Genomic DNA, 15645 nt, shown 5'->3' on the forward strand with positions numbered 1-15645 from the left:
AAAGCTTAGAAGCTTACCGAGAGTGTGTTTGAGCCACCGGGGTTTAAGACCAAAGTGTTGAGAGTTGTTCTAGAGACCTTGCATATGGGTTATTTAGTTTAGTTTTTAGGTCGGGTATTAAATAAAAAATAAGAGTAAAAATGAGTTTCAATTTAGCTTACATTATGGTTTGGGTTTTCATCGGGGTTAGGAAGTTTCAAAAATGGGTGATTGTAAGGAGTTGGGTGGTCGGATCAATGGTTCTGGTTATTTGTGAGGATCAACGTTGTTGGAGAGATGGTTTAGAGAATGATCGGAGATGTATATAGTGACCACGGCATGGTGACCGGCGTAGAGAGTTTCGGAACTCTCGATTTGGGAGAAGAAGGAGATGGAAATAGTATTAAGAGAATTAGAGTTATGTAACCTGAGCTTGTTGAGTCCTCATCATAGTCGGATTGGTCGGAGTTGTTCTAAAGTTCTTGGAGTCTCGGCTATGGCATGCGATTGTAGACAGATGAAAGAAAGAGGAAGGGAGATGAGAAAGAGGTGTGTGTTTAGTTAAATTTAGGTTTACTTTAGGTTTATGTTAAATAGGTTTTATATTATAGCATTTGGTTAAATTAATTTTTAGCCACTGAAGCTTTAGTGTAAAATTAAGTTTTAAGCCCCTTTTTTATTGTCTGATTATAGATTTATCTCTCTATTTTTGAGTCTTTTGTTTTAGTCCCTAATTATAGTCATTTTTAGTTTTCCATTGTTTGTACACTCGAGATGCTATTTTTAAAACTTTTAATTTAGCCTCATGTGTATTTATGGGCTTACTTCGCTGCTAGTACCTAAAATATCAGTATTTATGCTCCATAATATGATCTTTGACTAAGTTAAGCTTTTAATTCTGACTTTGCCTATCCTTTCATTTTCGCCATCATGTTTTTTTCCCATGCATGTTTATGTATTTATTTTGCATTTTTTATATATGTTGTTGGAGGACTAATTACTGGAGTTTAACCCTTTATTCATTTGTTTAAAGCCATGTATGCTCAATATATGTATGCCATATGTCGTTTCTCAATGGTAATATGTGCATAAGTGTATATATATTTGTTGTTTGGTGGACATGAGTACACATGTATTATATATTCTGACACATATGTAAGGTGGTAATGTTCTTGCTAAGCATATTTATTTTATCATTATGTGGGCTTTATTTATTATACATGGTAATAATTTTCCTTCGTACATTTTAATTTTTTAGTCTGATCATATCTTGTTCGAATACCATTGCATAACTTGTATGATATCCCCATGAGCACAACTTGACTCGAATTGAAATAAACTGATTAAGGGTAATATTCGATCATTTTAAAATTATCAAAATAAACTTTCTAATACATGAATATTTAATTTATTTTAATATATATCATTAAACTTTAATACTAGAACCTATATTTTAAATTTGAGCTATTAGGTTCCTTAATTTTCCTAATTTGACACTTTAAGTTAGAAAAAGCCTTAATTTATTTTTTGAATAATTAGAATTAAATAAATTTTGTTTGATTGCATTGTTTTTACAAATCTAAGGCATTGTTCACTTATTAAGAAATTAATAGTATATCTCTCGCGATCATGCTCAGGGGGTGACTACTTGTAATTCCTTGAATAAGTCGACATCCTTTTCAAAACCACATCATGTTTTCTAAAAATGAGGCAGTATTCGGTTATTAGGAACAATAGTTGATCTTCCGCATTTACGCTCGGAGGAGAATGCTATCGGTCTCGATAAACGAATACCCTTTTCAACTTTGCATCCTTAATGATTTTTAAATTAAATAAAGATCGAACTCTAAATTTCTGATTTTTAAATATAGGGTAATCAACTAGGTATCAATTTTTGGGCGTTTGTGGGGGTACTAATCCTTCCCCACGCGTAACTGACTCCCGAACCTGATTTTTGGATTTTCGCAGACCTCAAAACTCGATATTTTAATAAAAACAAAATATTTTATTAAAATCATCCAGTTTTTACGGTGTTCCAATCGCACCTCAAATGATTGTGGCGACTCCTCACCTTTCAAAATGATTTTCAAAGAGAAAAAAACCATCGTATCGATCTTTTCCCTCCGGGCGAAAAATGGTTACAACAATAGTTATTTGACAAGTGTAAAATTAATGTTCTTTGAGGTAGGGTTAAGTAAGGAAATGATAAGGCGTCTCGAGTGGTTGCCTTTGGTCAAAGGTTTTGCATTCTCATTTCTTTAATGTTCACTGATCTGATGGAGTAGTTTCTATGCTTATCTACTGGAAGTATTATCTGATTCTCAACTCTCATGTGCACATTTGGGTTGTGTGATGTCTTGTCAAGGGATTTGTGAGATCGCCACTTATACAATAGTTGCGCAATCTTTAATTCGAGCTATTTTTTCAGGTTTTCAACATGAATCCTCATTTGGTTTTAAGACGTTATTCAGAATTTACGTCTTGAACCCCCTTTGTTATTTTTTCTATCATGTATTAAAGATTTTAGAAAAACCTTTTGTAAATAAAATATTAATCCTGATGAGCGGGATGAAATCTGAAGATAGTCTCTTCTATTTAGAAATCCATGTATGATTAGAAGACTTTTAAGGCACGTAACGTAGGCTACAGTTCACGGTTATGAATGAAATGGATAAAAGGTCCAAACAAGTGTTTAAGGGTAATTGAACCAAGGACCAATTCATTTCGATGCCTTCAAAATTATCTTGCTCGATTTGAGTCTATTAGTATGTTTTTTTATTTTCTTTATGTTCCATGATCTTCTGGTGAACTAATTCTGGAATGATTGTGCTTGATCGTTCTTATGGTTTGAAGCTCGATACGTTATATGACTCGAGGGACTCATTGCATGTGCTTCTTGTCTTCTTGTTTTCTTTTTTTCTTTTTCTTTTTTTTCTTTTTTTCTTTCTTTACTTTTTCTCTTTTTTTTTTTCTCTTGGCTTTGATTTGATCTTTGCTCTTTGCATTTGGTTCACCTTTCGGTATCTTATATGGATTGATGGTTTTCACTCATGCGAAAAGATTTTCTTTACTTGCCCCCCATTGTAGAGGGTGATCATTGGTTAGGGTTGAATCAAATGAAAATATAATTCAGGCTCAAATAGGGACACAAGGGATATATATTTTCTCTTTTTATAAAGGGATAATGAAAAAAACCGTTCTCATTTCATACACATAAATCCTTACAGAAGAGGTATCCCCAGGGGGATATATTTTCAGGATTAATTTTATTCACATGAAAACAATGTAATTAATGAATGATAGAATTATTTCGAATTAATTTCCTTTTTTCTGCTTCTTGCTTCTAGCATGTATCAATTATTTAGGGTCATATTCAAGAAAATGATTTGAGATGCTTCATCTTGTGTCTTCTTGTAGGAAGGTTCACGTTCAAGTGAACATCTTGTACTCAATTTCTTCAGGTTTTATTGGTAGAAAAATGTCAGTTTTGCGTCTAAGAAGATGATGGTGTGACTTTATTGGCTCAATTAAAGGCAAGGGTATGGCTTTTTGTGTCTCAAAAAGGATAAAGGCAATTTTTCAAAGTTTCAAAGAGAGGTAATGTCAAAATTTGGTCTTTTGGTAATAACCATGAGTTATTTCGGGTAAAGAATCAGAAGGTTTTATTTTTTGGTTTTGGACGAGATAAGAAAGGTCTAATCTCGCCATATGTTAAAAAATATATAATTCTTGAAGAACTAAAAGAATATGTAATTCATTCGATATTCGAAGAACTACAATATTAAAACTCGTTCAATTATTCAACCTTAGAAAATAGCCTAAATTCAGTCATCAAAAGATTAAAAAAATATTTAAGCAAATATTAAAGACACAACAAAACGAGTTCAAACAGAACAATGCTCTTAATGCAATTGCAAAATGCTTCTGGTAGATGTAAAGATCTCTTCTTTATTAGCATTAGAATGCCTTAAAATTTTCGAATGTCTATGCCCCTGAATCAATCATATTCTGGACCTTGCTTCAATGCCCCACAATTCTCAATGGAATGTCTGGAACTTCTATGTAATAGTTGCTTATGACATCATCATCGTAGCCCTGAGGATATGGGGACTCTTCTAGCTTGGACTGAATGTGATTCACAACGATTTTCTCAATCAGCTTTGGAAGTAATTCCTCATAAATCACTGGAGTTGGATCAAATTGACTCTTTTCATATCATCCTATAAGGCTTTACCCTACGACTGAATGAGTAGGCTCCCACCGTACTAAATTCAACTTCTTTCTTTAATTGTTTGAATCTTGGTTCTATTCTCAATATGGAGTCACGTGATCAGGACCACTTCCATCGAATTCTCCATGAATCGATTCCATGTTTTTATGAATGATGCATGTGAAAATGCTTATAAAATGAAATCAAGATGCAAAATCAAAAGATACAAATACAAATCAAAAAAGTGTTGATCCCAACGGTTAATATCATAGAACATTTTTCACAAGAGATAAAATCTTTCACATTGCAAGATAGTCCATTTTACAGACATGCTTTAGCTTAAATGTTGAGTCTAAAGTGAGTTACTGCTTCATCTTGGATCTTCGTCCTTGAAAATGATGCCTCTCAAGCACTTTGTAACCTAACTCCGTTAATGCCTCATGCGGTGTTGAAGTTATTGCGTTACTCCTTGATGACTAGCGGTGAAATGATCGTAGATAAGACTCAATTATTGGATTACTCCTAAGATTAATCGATCATCTTTCCAGACTCGAATATTGCACGATCTTCGAGCAAGTTTCCTTCTTGTACTCTATGAATTCTTTTAGCCTTTGGTGCATGTCTGCGTATGCAACTGTTTGATTTAAAACTTTTATCTCTTCTTGTGAAAATTTTCACTTAAATATCCCTTTGCGGATCAACATTTTCGTATTATGTTATGTTGATGAAATGTAATGCAAAAAGGGTGAGAAATGACACGAACGAAAGAAAAGAAATAAGTTAGTACGAGCAAGATAATCAATAAAATTAAAAGATGTTATTTAAAGATAAATATAATACCTACCCGATCATGGTATCTAGCCAAGCATGCTTTCATTAGATAGCAATCCTACTCGAGCATGCTTCCTACCCAAATGATTTATTTCAAGAAAATGATCCTAACCGCTTAGTATTTAGTTCTCATGTTTTTATTCAACAAAATTTAAAGCAAAAGACAAAGGATCAGAAACGCTTATCCTTTGTGTACACTTATTTTGGGTACATACTGATGGACAGAGGTTCGATATAGCTATACCTAGGGTGACCATCATACGGTTCACTATATGCATGGTTTCGGCTCTAACAGAAAAGGGCACTCGAATTGTACTTGATATTGGTGCCCCATTGGGCTACCAAACCCTCAATCCTAACCCATTACAGGCATAAATGGATCGAGTTCAATTCGATGGGATTCATCTCCTTATACCCATACGAGGAATAAATCCCTACGAATGTATAAGGCATATGTATCCCAGGGGTTATTTGCTAAAACTCATACGAAGAATAAATTATTACGAGAGTAAAGCATTCACCCGACTTATTTGGAATGAAGCTCTGGTCTAGAGCTCATATCATGTAAATGTTGTGTGAGGAGAAACATGCAAACCTTTGAATCAAAAAGAAAACAGAAAACTCTCAATAGAAACTTGAACCCAACTGAAAACAAAGATTAAAATATTAGTATCACGATTAAAAAGGAAGAAATTAAAAAACTTCAATAGATGGATCATAAGCTAACTATAGACTCAAACTTATAATTTTCACCACTACGATAATGTGTAAGCGACTTACAACCTGGCTCTCTAAAGTCCCAAGTAGAGTCGCCAAGTTGTCATAACCATTTTTTAAACCATTAAAAAAACAATTATGACTTTTTATTCAAATTTTATGATTTTGAATTAATTTGTATTAAATTGAAAGGGAGTCACCATCGACCTTTGAGATAGGTAGGTCGAATACCTAAAATGTCTTTTAAAACAATTTTAAGAAAAATCATTTTTCTAAGACAAAATTTGGTTGTGTTATCAAATATTCAATTTAATGGGTCCGGGAGTCGATTACGCGTGGGGAATGATAAGCACCCCCACAGTGCCCAAAAATTGGTACTTAATCGTTTACACGTTGTCGTAATGGCGAAAATCATGAATTCACATCGATAATTAAAGTATGATCCATTTATTAAAGTTAATTAATTTGCTTCGAATTATTTATTAGGGAACATTCCTTAATTCGAGAAGAAATCACGAGATTTGCACATCCTCTAATGGGAAGGCTATCTCGTTATTTCTCCTCTATACAAGAAATATTCCCCCTCACTAATGTTAGCAAAAAAACACAACTCGAATATAAATTGAAAATCGGCATGCATAAAATAAAATAAATTGCTATTTAGAAACATGCATTGCATTGTTCAATAAAAAATGAATTAATTAGCAAAATAAAAATCGATTTATTTCAAGTTCACATTTTGTCCGAATGTCGTATGGATTGCACTACTTCGATCAAGCAATGCTTTCCACGCCCATTCTACAAATTGGATTTCTTAAAAATATTCGAATAAATAACATTTAAAAAATTCTTATATAAATAAGCATAAAATACATAAATATACAATACTAAAAACAAACAGGTAGACATGCACTTATAAATATTTAATATGACATCACATACATATATTTACAACAAAAATACACACACTAATTTTAAAGTGTTAACATGCAGTAAATAAATAAAAAATGATCAAATCAACAAAATAAAATAAAAGCAGGGGGCTAAACTGGTAATAATCCATATATAATTTTTTTAGGTTAGGACAGTGATTAATTTACAAATACTAAGACATATAGGGACTAAAATGAATATTACAGAAAAATAAAGGATCCAACTATAAAACATACATTTACATGGAGCATCAATGGGTTAAAATGAACTGAAGTACTAATTATCAGCTAAAATTAGAAATTAAACCATTGTACATGACACAAATCAGTTGGGACTAAAATGCATTAATTCTAAAATTATCAATATCAATAAGTGTTTACCCCGAAAATAGATAACACATGCATGGTGACTAAAATGAAAACACAAAATAATTCAAAGCTCAAAATCAAACATGTATAAATTATATTCAAGGACTAAAACAAGATGTTACAAAATACGAAGGGCCTGAACGAGATTAACCCAAACCCAAAAAACATGTGCTTACCTTCTCTCCTAACGGTGTCGTTTCACGCATGCCATATAAGCTGGAAATAAGGCCAAAATTAACCCATAACCTTCATTTGTCTTCTTTTCCTTTTTGTTTGAACGAGATATAAGGAGAGAGCTCTAGAAAGCTTCGACTGGAGCAAAGAAATCCTAGAATCCGACGAGGTCTCCATCACGTCAGCTGCCGTTGATAGACGACAGCCATCGTCTGCCGACGTTGGAGAAGAGAGAAAAAATAGTTCGACGCCTCTCTACTCCCTGGTTATGAATCCATGCTTCTTTTAGCCAAAAGGGGTCCCTAGAATCGTAGATCTAGGGAAATTTATTCGGTTTGTTTGATTATGGTGAACCTCGAAGTGACCAACGAACGTCGAGATAGGTAAGCTTTATTTCTTTCCTTTTGTTTTTCTCTTCTTTTTCCTTTTTTTTTCGAATGCATTTATGTAGGTTTTCTCTTTTTTCTTTTTCTTTCCTCCCTGAAAATTCTCTCTTTTCCCTTCGGTTCCTTTCTCCCCGAATGCTCCCATATCTCCTCTATTTTTTTTCAAACTACCCTCCTCCCCTTGAATTTTTCCCCCAATTTTATGAATCCTCTTAAGTAGATATGATGAGATATGCGTAGGGTATGGGTTCTTTTGATTTGGTAGGTGAAATCCCTTTTTTTAGATATAGATATTTTAAAATGGGTTTACTGACTTGATTGGATTTTTCTCTGATTTGATAATTATTTGCATTGTTTTGGGTATGTTGGTGACGATGGCGGCGGCTCACGTGGCTGAGAAGGGTCCCGGTGAAGCTCACGCGCTGGTTGGATGAGCACATGCATCTCACGCGCGGGCGAAGGTCCAAATTCCATCGGTGGCAGTGGTTGGCAAGAAGATACGAGATAGGGTTTTAAAACCCTAGTTGAACCAGATTGGGTCGGTTGTTGGGCCTAGTACTAGGTCTGAATCGGGTCTGATGTAATATGGGTGGGCTTCGATTGGGCTTCAGGTTGGGTCGGATCCTGTGGGCTTCGGGTTGGGTTTGTACTAGGTTTTGGGTCCTGCCATTGGGTGGAGTTTTGTTGTTGGGCTTCAGGTTAAGGCCTACAAAAAAATTTAATAATAATAATAATATTAATATTAATAATAACCAGACAAAAATGGGTTTCTACACGTATCTTTTCCCTGCATTAGCAACATGCTAGTTTATTTCTAATTTATTCCAAATCCCCCCGACTGCCCCTTTTTCAGTTGATTGCGGTTCGTAAGATTCCCTGGGCAAAGGCAAACCTCAACCACACTGCTCAAGCTCTTACCATCAAAGGATGTATTTTCAATTCTATATCACCCTGATGTATTAGTCTTTGCCATGGGATTCTCATAAGTTCTAACATATGAGTCCATGATATCTGCATGGCTTCATATTGATATGTGTATCCATTGAGGACATAGAAATAGAGAGAAATGGAAATGGTCAGTTATTATATAATTGATCGCACCGCTTTCCTTGAGTAATAATATGGCTATCTTTGTTCGTTAACAACATCGATTGCAGTTTACTTCATTATTGTTGATAAAACCGTGTTGGAAAGTGCTAGGAGAAATTCTCGAGCTCAGTTGGACACAAATGTTTGAATGCCAGAATCAAAGATAGTGGCAAAGGTTCCAAGGGTAACTATAGTTTAAAGCTGCTAAGCTGTTTTATGGTAAATGTTGCCGTCATTTCCCCCCGGTAAAGTTGTTTTAAGAGTAAACAAATGATACTTTAGGTTTCTTTTACATCCATGAGGTTATATTTCTTGTGTCCTTTAACTAGAAACTAAGTTCAGTTCTTTCATGGAGTTTGGTTCGATTTACGTTGTTTAATTACATGTTTATGCAGAATAAAGATGGCGGAATGTTATTAAGAAAGCAACCATACGATAACCGTTTGTGGTTTTATTGCTTTGACATGTATCACCATTGACAAAATTGATTGACAAAATTGAAATACGTATAGCAGAATATATAAAAATATAGTAAATTAAACGTGCTTGTAACAATAACAATCTCTATAAAAAATTGCTAACACTAATGAATAATGTAGAGTACAATGTTATTTAATTGCATCATATACTTCCAAATTGGAAGTTGATAATAATAGCAATTCTTATAATAATTAAAAGAGAAGTAAACATAATTGGGGGTTCGGTTCTCATCCAAAATGGGGGGGGGGAATTATTGGGTAACGTGGATAAATTCTCACCCCCCGATTATCCCACGTCGACTTAATTTGAAGGGGGAAAAATACCCTTCGGAGCCTAAAATTCCAGGCTATTGTTGTATTGTCTTAAGCGTCAGGTTGGGGTCTTCAGAAGGCGTAACGGTAGATAGCATCAGCTACACCGTCTTCGTCATTGCTAAGCCCGATAACATCAGCCACGGCTTTTGTTTTCTCCGATCCATTGGTGAGAGCAACTCCTTGAGATGCTAACTCGAGCATTTCCATGTCATTTTCCCCATCACCAATTGCCATTATCTACAGCCAAATAGATGTAAAAAGGAAAATTGATTAGAATTATGCGTTATGATAATGGGTGTCCCTAGCCTATTGGTGCTAAGAATACTTAATATTCTATTTTAGGAAGACTATTTTTGAATTTAACGTATTGCCTTCACCAATTTAAAAGAAAATCAGTGCCACTAAGCACAATTTAACATTTTTCGTACAGTTACAAAGGTCGCTATAAGCATGCATTATTTAAAGCTTATATAAATGCTATTTTGGTTAGTATCACAGCAGTTCAAACTTCAATCTATGTAGAATAGTAAATGAATAATGTAGCAGCTAGTTATCCGAGCTATCGAAGCATCCATGCTGGACTTGCCATGTGGACAATTTCCGTTTATCGAAGCAAATTCGGTGGAAGGAAAGAGAAGATAGAAGATAGGGTTATGTACATCCTTTGAACTGACACCCAAATGATCAAGTAGCAATTTTACTCCACTTCCCTTTGAAGTCCCAAAGGGAACGGGTACAGCCTGGACAACATTAGCATGATCTCCTGTAGCTTTTGACCAGTACGGACGCAGATTAGTTGTTATCCCCTCAGCAGTGTCAAAAAAAATCAGCTTCTGCAAAAACCAGAATATGCGGTTAAATGACAAAGGACCATATTCAAAAAAAGCCACAAATTCAATGGGGTGGGATTCTGTAATGGAAACCGAGTGAAACCGAATGGCACTGGAACAAAGAATCTTAAGCACATTGTGCTATTCTTGAAAGTAAGTTTTATTCAAACAGATATATCATATATATGTATATATATTAGAATCATAGAAGCTATCGGCAAAGACTTCTGCTGTTTTTGTCATTTAAGATTTAATATAGAATTAAAAATGTAAATGCATTTCGGAACTCATGGCAATCATGTCAGGTCTTTGAACAAATAACCAGACAACACTCGAAATCAATAGGCAAACAAAACAATCATCAAGGCTCCCTTTTTCCCCTCTTTTGCTACCGAAAATGCCGGGTCATTGCAGACAAAAGAAAGTCCTATCACTTTCTATCTATGCTTTAAGCATGAACAAGAGAATCTTTGACTCTACCTGTATGTCTGCAGCAGCCGCCATATGCTCAACTGAAGGCATGATCTCTGCCTGTAAAAGTTGTTGAGTGAATCATGCACATTATAAAAAATTTATCGGTCAGCAAACAAAATGTATTAATACAAGGAAAAAGTATATGACAGTATACAGCACCTACGGTTCATGATATATGGTGTGAATTGTCTCAACAATAGGGTGATTAAATAGCGTTAAACAGCGATCCTGGCAAAATGCAAAAAGAGGAACCTTATGTTCCAAAGAGTAATGTCCAGCATGCAAAATTTAATAAAGAATTGTGAATAAAAAACAATGGATTTATTTAAAGGATCTTACATGACTATTCTTAGTCAGGGAATTAAGCATTTAGTATTTTGAGTAATGATGTATAACCTCTCTGCAAAAATTTGGATCTAAATTCCTTTTAAAAATTTCTCGACCATTTATACCATAAACAAGCAATCCCTGCAACCAAAAAGAAAGAAACCAATTGAGCAACACTATGGTAATAAAATAAACTGCCACAGGTTTTCGAGCAAAAGAATGGGAAGAATCAAATTTTACACTGTGTTTTAGTTGGGTTCACTGAATATATTTTAGCCTTGGGTTAAATATGAAATAGTAGAATTTTACCGCACAAACTTTTTGGTGAATTTTCCACAACATTCATTTTTTTTTCCGTCTGAGATTAAATTTAATGTCAGTATACCTAAATGAAAGGAAAGTAAATTCATTAAGAGACAAAAGGAAAACAATCATGGAAGCAAGATAAACATCAGAAAGAGCTAGAGGTCCGTGTGAGTCCAATAATATCATATAAGAAGAGGTCTCTTCAACTTTTCAGCTTGGCATCTCTACTCTTACAAATTGATTAAAAAGTTTCGTGTCATTTGTGCAGTTGATACAGACACTGTCAGCATGGACAAATGGAAAGCACCTGTAAGAAGACCCCAGGAGTGTGTTCTGAAATGACGCCATCTTTGCCAGATAAATCAACCATCTGCAGAACACTTATTGCAGCAGGACGTGCCTGACAAGTAACAAGTCAAGTACTGGAAATCAATGTCTTAGTTAGCAAGCCAGATCTCATATTAAAGAGAAAGAAATACAAAGTTCTGCGTTATCTGGCCTGGCAACTCATAATGTAAGAATAACTGTAAGATCCAGTTAAAAATATAGGACATACATGCATACACACATACATATGTTTCAGTTTACTAGATAAAGATATAATACATCTGTAAACTTCTTGAAGAACATCATGATACCAATGAATTAGAATTAGAACAAAAAGTTCCCATTGTTCTTACTTTTCTTATGGCTATCACAATTTTTACGCCTCTTGATGATGCCTCTTTCAAAGCTCTTGCATTAGTCAATGAAACTTGACTTTTGCTTTTCAGCAGTGTGCCTAGCATTAAAGTTACAAAAGCATAAGATATGGTACTGGAATTAATAAGAAATAAAATTACAGTGGGAATAATCTCACCATCCATATCACAGAAGATGTACTTGAATTTTGGCCTGTAGAACCGAAGGCTACCTTCTTTTTTCTTGGCCTTTGACAATTTATCTGCAAGATTATCTCACTTCAAATCATTCAAAAACATGCACAGACAAAAGGAATATAAACCTAGCAGGTTAAGAAATAAGACTTTTAAAGGTCAAACTGTTAGAAAAGGGACAAATCAGATAGTACCGTTTGAATTTTCAATATTAAGGTTTTCATTAGTTTCAGCATCATATGCGCTCTGCATTAGTCCTTTTCCTTTCCATCCAAGACTCTTCAAAACAAATGCCTCCTCTTCCTCCATTTCTTCCTCAGCATCTTCACTGATTTCATGATCAAAACCCAACAAATGTAGCAATCCATGAACCTTCACAGTGGATAAAAAGTTGGAGTCACCCTCACAATAAGTTTTCTGGTAGTGATACTAACTTCTTTGGATGTTGAATCGGTAGAAACACAGCCCCAATATGCCCATTGTCCTTTTTCTAACAAATTTGCCATTTTGGCATTGCACATAAATCAGACCAATCTCCAAGATTGCTTTTTGAGTGTGTGTTGTGTGTTATCTTCTAAAGAAAAGTTATCATTTCTTGCAATTCCATTCAGACCATAGTTTATAAGGCCATTTTTGTAGTTAAATTATCAAGAAAAGTTATATAAATTTTCTGCCCATTTGTCCTATCAGCTTATGATGACTCTCATATCCAAAGCATGAAATGGAGAAAGTTCAAATTATTGAACCAACCATAAGGATGTGAATTTCATCAATAAGTGGTACGCTCTTTCTTCTGCTTGCCTTGCAGCAGTCTCAATAGAAATAACAATGTCACCCAACATAAGCTGCGAAAAAAGAAAGATGTGTCATCTGGTTTCACTCATAGGTTATAAAAACATTTTAGACAACAGATATACTTGCAACAGGAATATTAAGTTCAGGAATATGTTCGGACATGGAAAGGACATCGGTAACATGGTCTTCATCCCTCCATTCCTTATTTAGTTTCTGAATGAACTCAACATTACAAAGGAGTACAGACAACTCTACGCTTTCAAAACCACCTAAATCTTGAATGGAAGTATCTCTTGTTTTATAATTTGTATCTGTTATCGGTCAAAAGCTAACTTCATTGCCATTGGCACATTAATGCGAAGTAACTCTGCAATGCTCTGCAAAACGTACGCAGCAATAAAACGAAAAAGACAGTTGGAACCGTAATTTCCCATGTAATTTCTTTTCTATAATTCTCTCCAGAAACTAACTGAAAAGTCGTCAATACTAGCACTATAAAGAAACCGTAAAACAAAAATAAAGCACGAAAAAAGTATAAGCATTAAGACAAAGTAACTCTGCAATGCTCTGCAAAATGTAAGCAGCAATAGAACAAAGAGGACAGCTGAAATTCCCTATATAATTTATTTCCTTTCAATCTCTCGAGAAACTAAATAAAATTCGCGAATACTAGCAATTTAAAGAAACCTAAAATAAAATGAAGCACAAAAACGTTAGTTAGTAGTCTTTTCCTTCATTTTACTGGAGAATATCACTGAGAATTAGTTAATACTAACAGGGATTTAAATTAGGGATTTAAATTGTGGTTCAGATCCTGTTTTCGGTTGTGTTGCTTTTAGAAGTGATTGTGAACGGTATCGTCTTATAGTGGACGCTATTGCAATAGCAGATCGCTGTATAAGTTCCTGAATTATACTAGCATCATTTGAAATGTAATTGTAAAGTGTAAAGTATTATACCGAAATTTCAGGATCATTGGGTAACTCTTCTTCAAGGCAGATACTAACACTGAGCTCCAACCGGTTCTCTACTCTTAGCGGGCCGTCCTCTCATTTTCCGATACTCCTTATTCGAAGCCGAGACGATTCGCGTTGTCCTTGAAAGCGTCCTCCTTCTATCTTCGCGGCACAGAGCGTGAAATCTCCTACCGATGAGAGAAGATTTCGAGGAGGAAGGGAAACGAAACGCGCTGTGCAGCGACTGGGAGATGGATTGAAATAAGAGCGAGGGATGGAGAAGGTAGTGGGGGAGCGTTCAAGCGACAGTGTGGCGGCGGCGCGTGAAACAGTGGACGCCATGTCAGGGGAGGGAAGGAGGAGAGGACGGAGAAGTAGGGAAGAGGGTGAGCATACCGTCTTTCTCGTATACCCGAAATTAGAGTCGTCATAGATTATTTATTTTTTGTACCCTTGAATTTTACTTTTGGTATTATTTTAATTTTTGATTGTCTTAATTACAAAAATTAAAATTTAAAACTCAATCGAATTAATCACCTTTGATTGGTTAAAATTATTTCTAAAAAGTCAAAAGACATATTATATGTGAAATAAATATAAAAAAAAGTTAAAATAAATAAAAATAAAGTTAAATACGACAATATTAAAAGCAAAAAGAAATAAAAAAATAAAATAAAATAAGAAAATATTAAAATAAAAAAATGAATAAAATAAAATAAAAAATTTAAATTTTAAAAGAGAAAAAAATGTTAAAAGAAAGAAAAATGTTAACAAAAAACGCTAGAAAGAAAAATAAATAAATGAGTAAAAAAGGATCAAATTGAACTAAATTTATATTTATGGTTCTAATTAATATTAGAAAATGAGTTGCCAAAAAAACAAAAGGTTAGGGGATTAAATCGCGAAATATAATAAATATAATGAATGATTAAATTGAAATATTGAAAATTCGGAGGTAAAATTGTAACAAGTGACCAAAATGAATTACACATCAAAGTAAAGGGATTGCGGAAATAATTTAAAAATATCCTAATTACACTTCGATCCCCCCTATAAATACCCTCCAAAACTCAAAAAAATTATCATTCCTCATTTCTTCTCCCCAAAAAACTGAATTCTCTCATTTCTAAATCCTCTCAACTCAAACCAGACCCGATGGTCGACCGCCGCCACCAGTGACCGAAAAAACCTAAACTACCAAAAAATGCTCTCCACGATCCCTTAATCACGAATCTGAGGCCCGATCGTCCTAAAAAAACCGAGTCGACGAAGATCTAAATCACAAGGTCTCGAATTTTACCTTTTTCGTCGCGTCTTCTCGGCTTCCTGCGTTCTCTTCTCCAATGATGCTCTTCTGCACCCTTGTCGTTGATATATGTTTATTTGTTTTTCTATTTGAACTTTGCTTCTTGTTTTTTTTTTTTTTGTTTTGGGTTGTATGGTCGAATGGTGTTTGGGTATTTTGGTGGTTTATGCTTGTATTTTGCTTGTTGTTCACTAGATTTCTTCGTATGTTTCCCCTTTGCTTGGCCTCGTCAGAGGCTTTTTATAGCCTCGATTTTGGCCTTTTTGAGTCCCGATCAGGAGGGGATTCGTGGGTA

General features: G+C 34.5%; 1 pseudogene; it reads right to left on the bottom strand.

Annotated features, from left to right (window-relative positions):
• Positions 1 to 9230: 9230 nt before the first annotated feature.
• On the bottom strand, positions 9231 to 14386 carry LOC120147885 (annotated as a pseudogene).
• Positions 14387 to 15645: the final 1259 nt, after the last annotated feature.

This window comes from Hibiscus syriacus, unplaced genomic scaffold, assembly GCF_006381635.1.
Source record: "Hibiscus syriacus cultivar Baekdansim isolate YM2019G1 unplaced genomic scaffold, ASM638163v2 tig00110945_pilon, whole genome shotgun sequence".
Taxonomy (NCBI): domain Eukaryota; kingdom Viridiplantae; phylum Streptophyta; class Magnoliopsida; order Malvales; family Malvaceae; genus Hibiscus; species Hibiscus syriacus.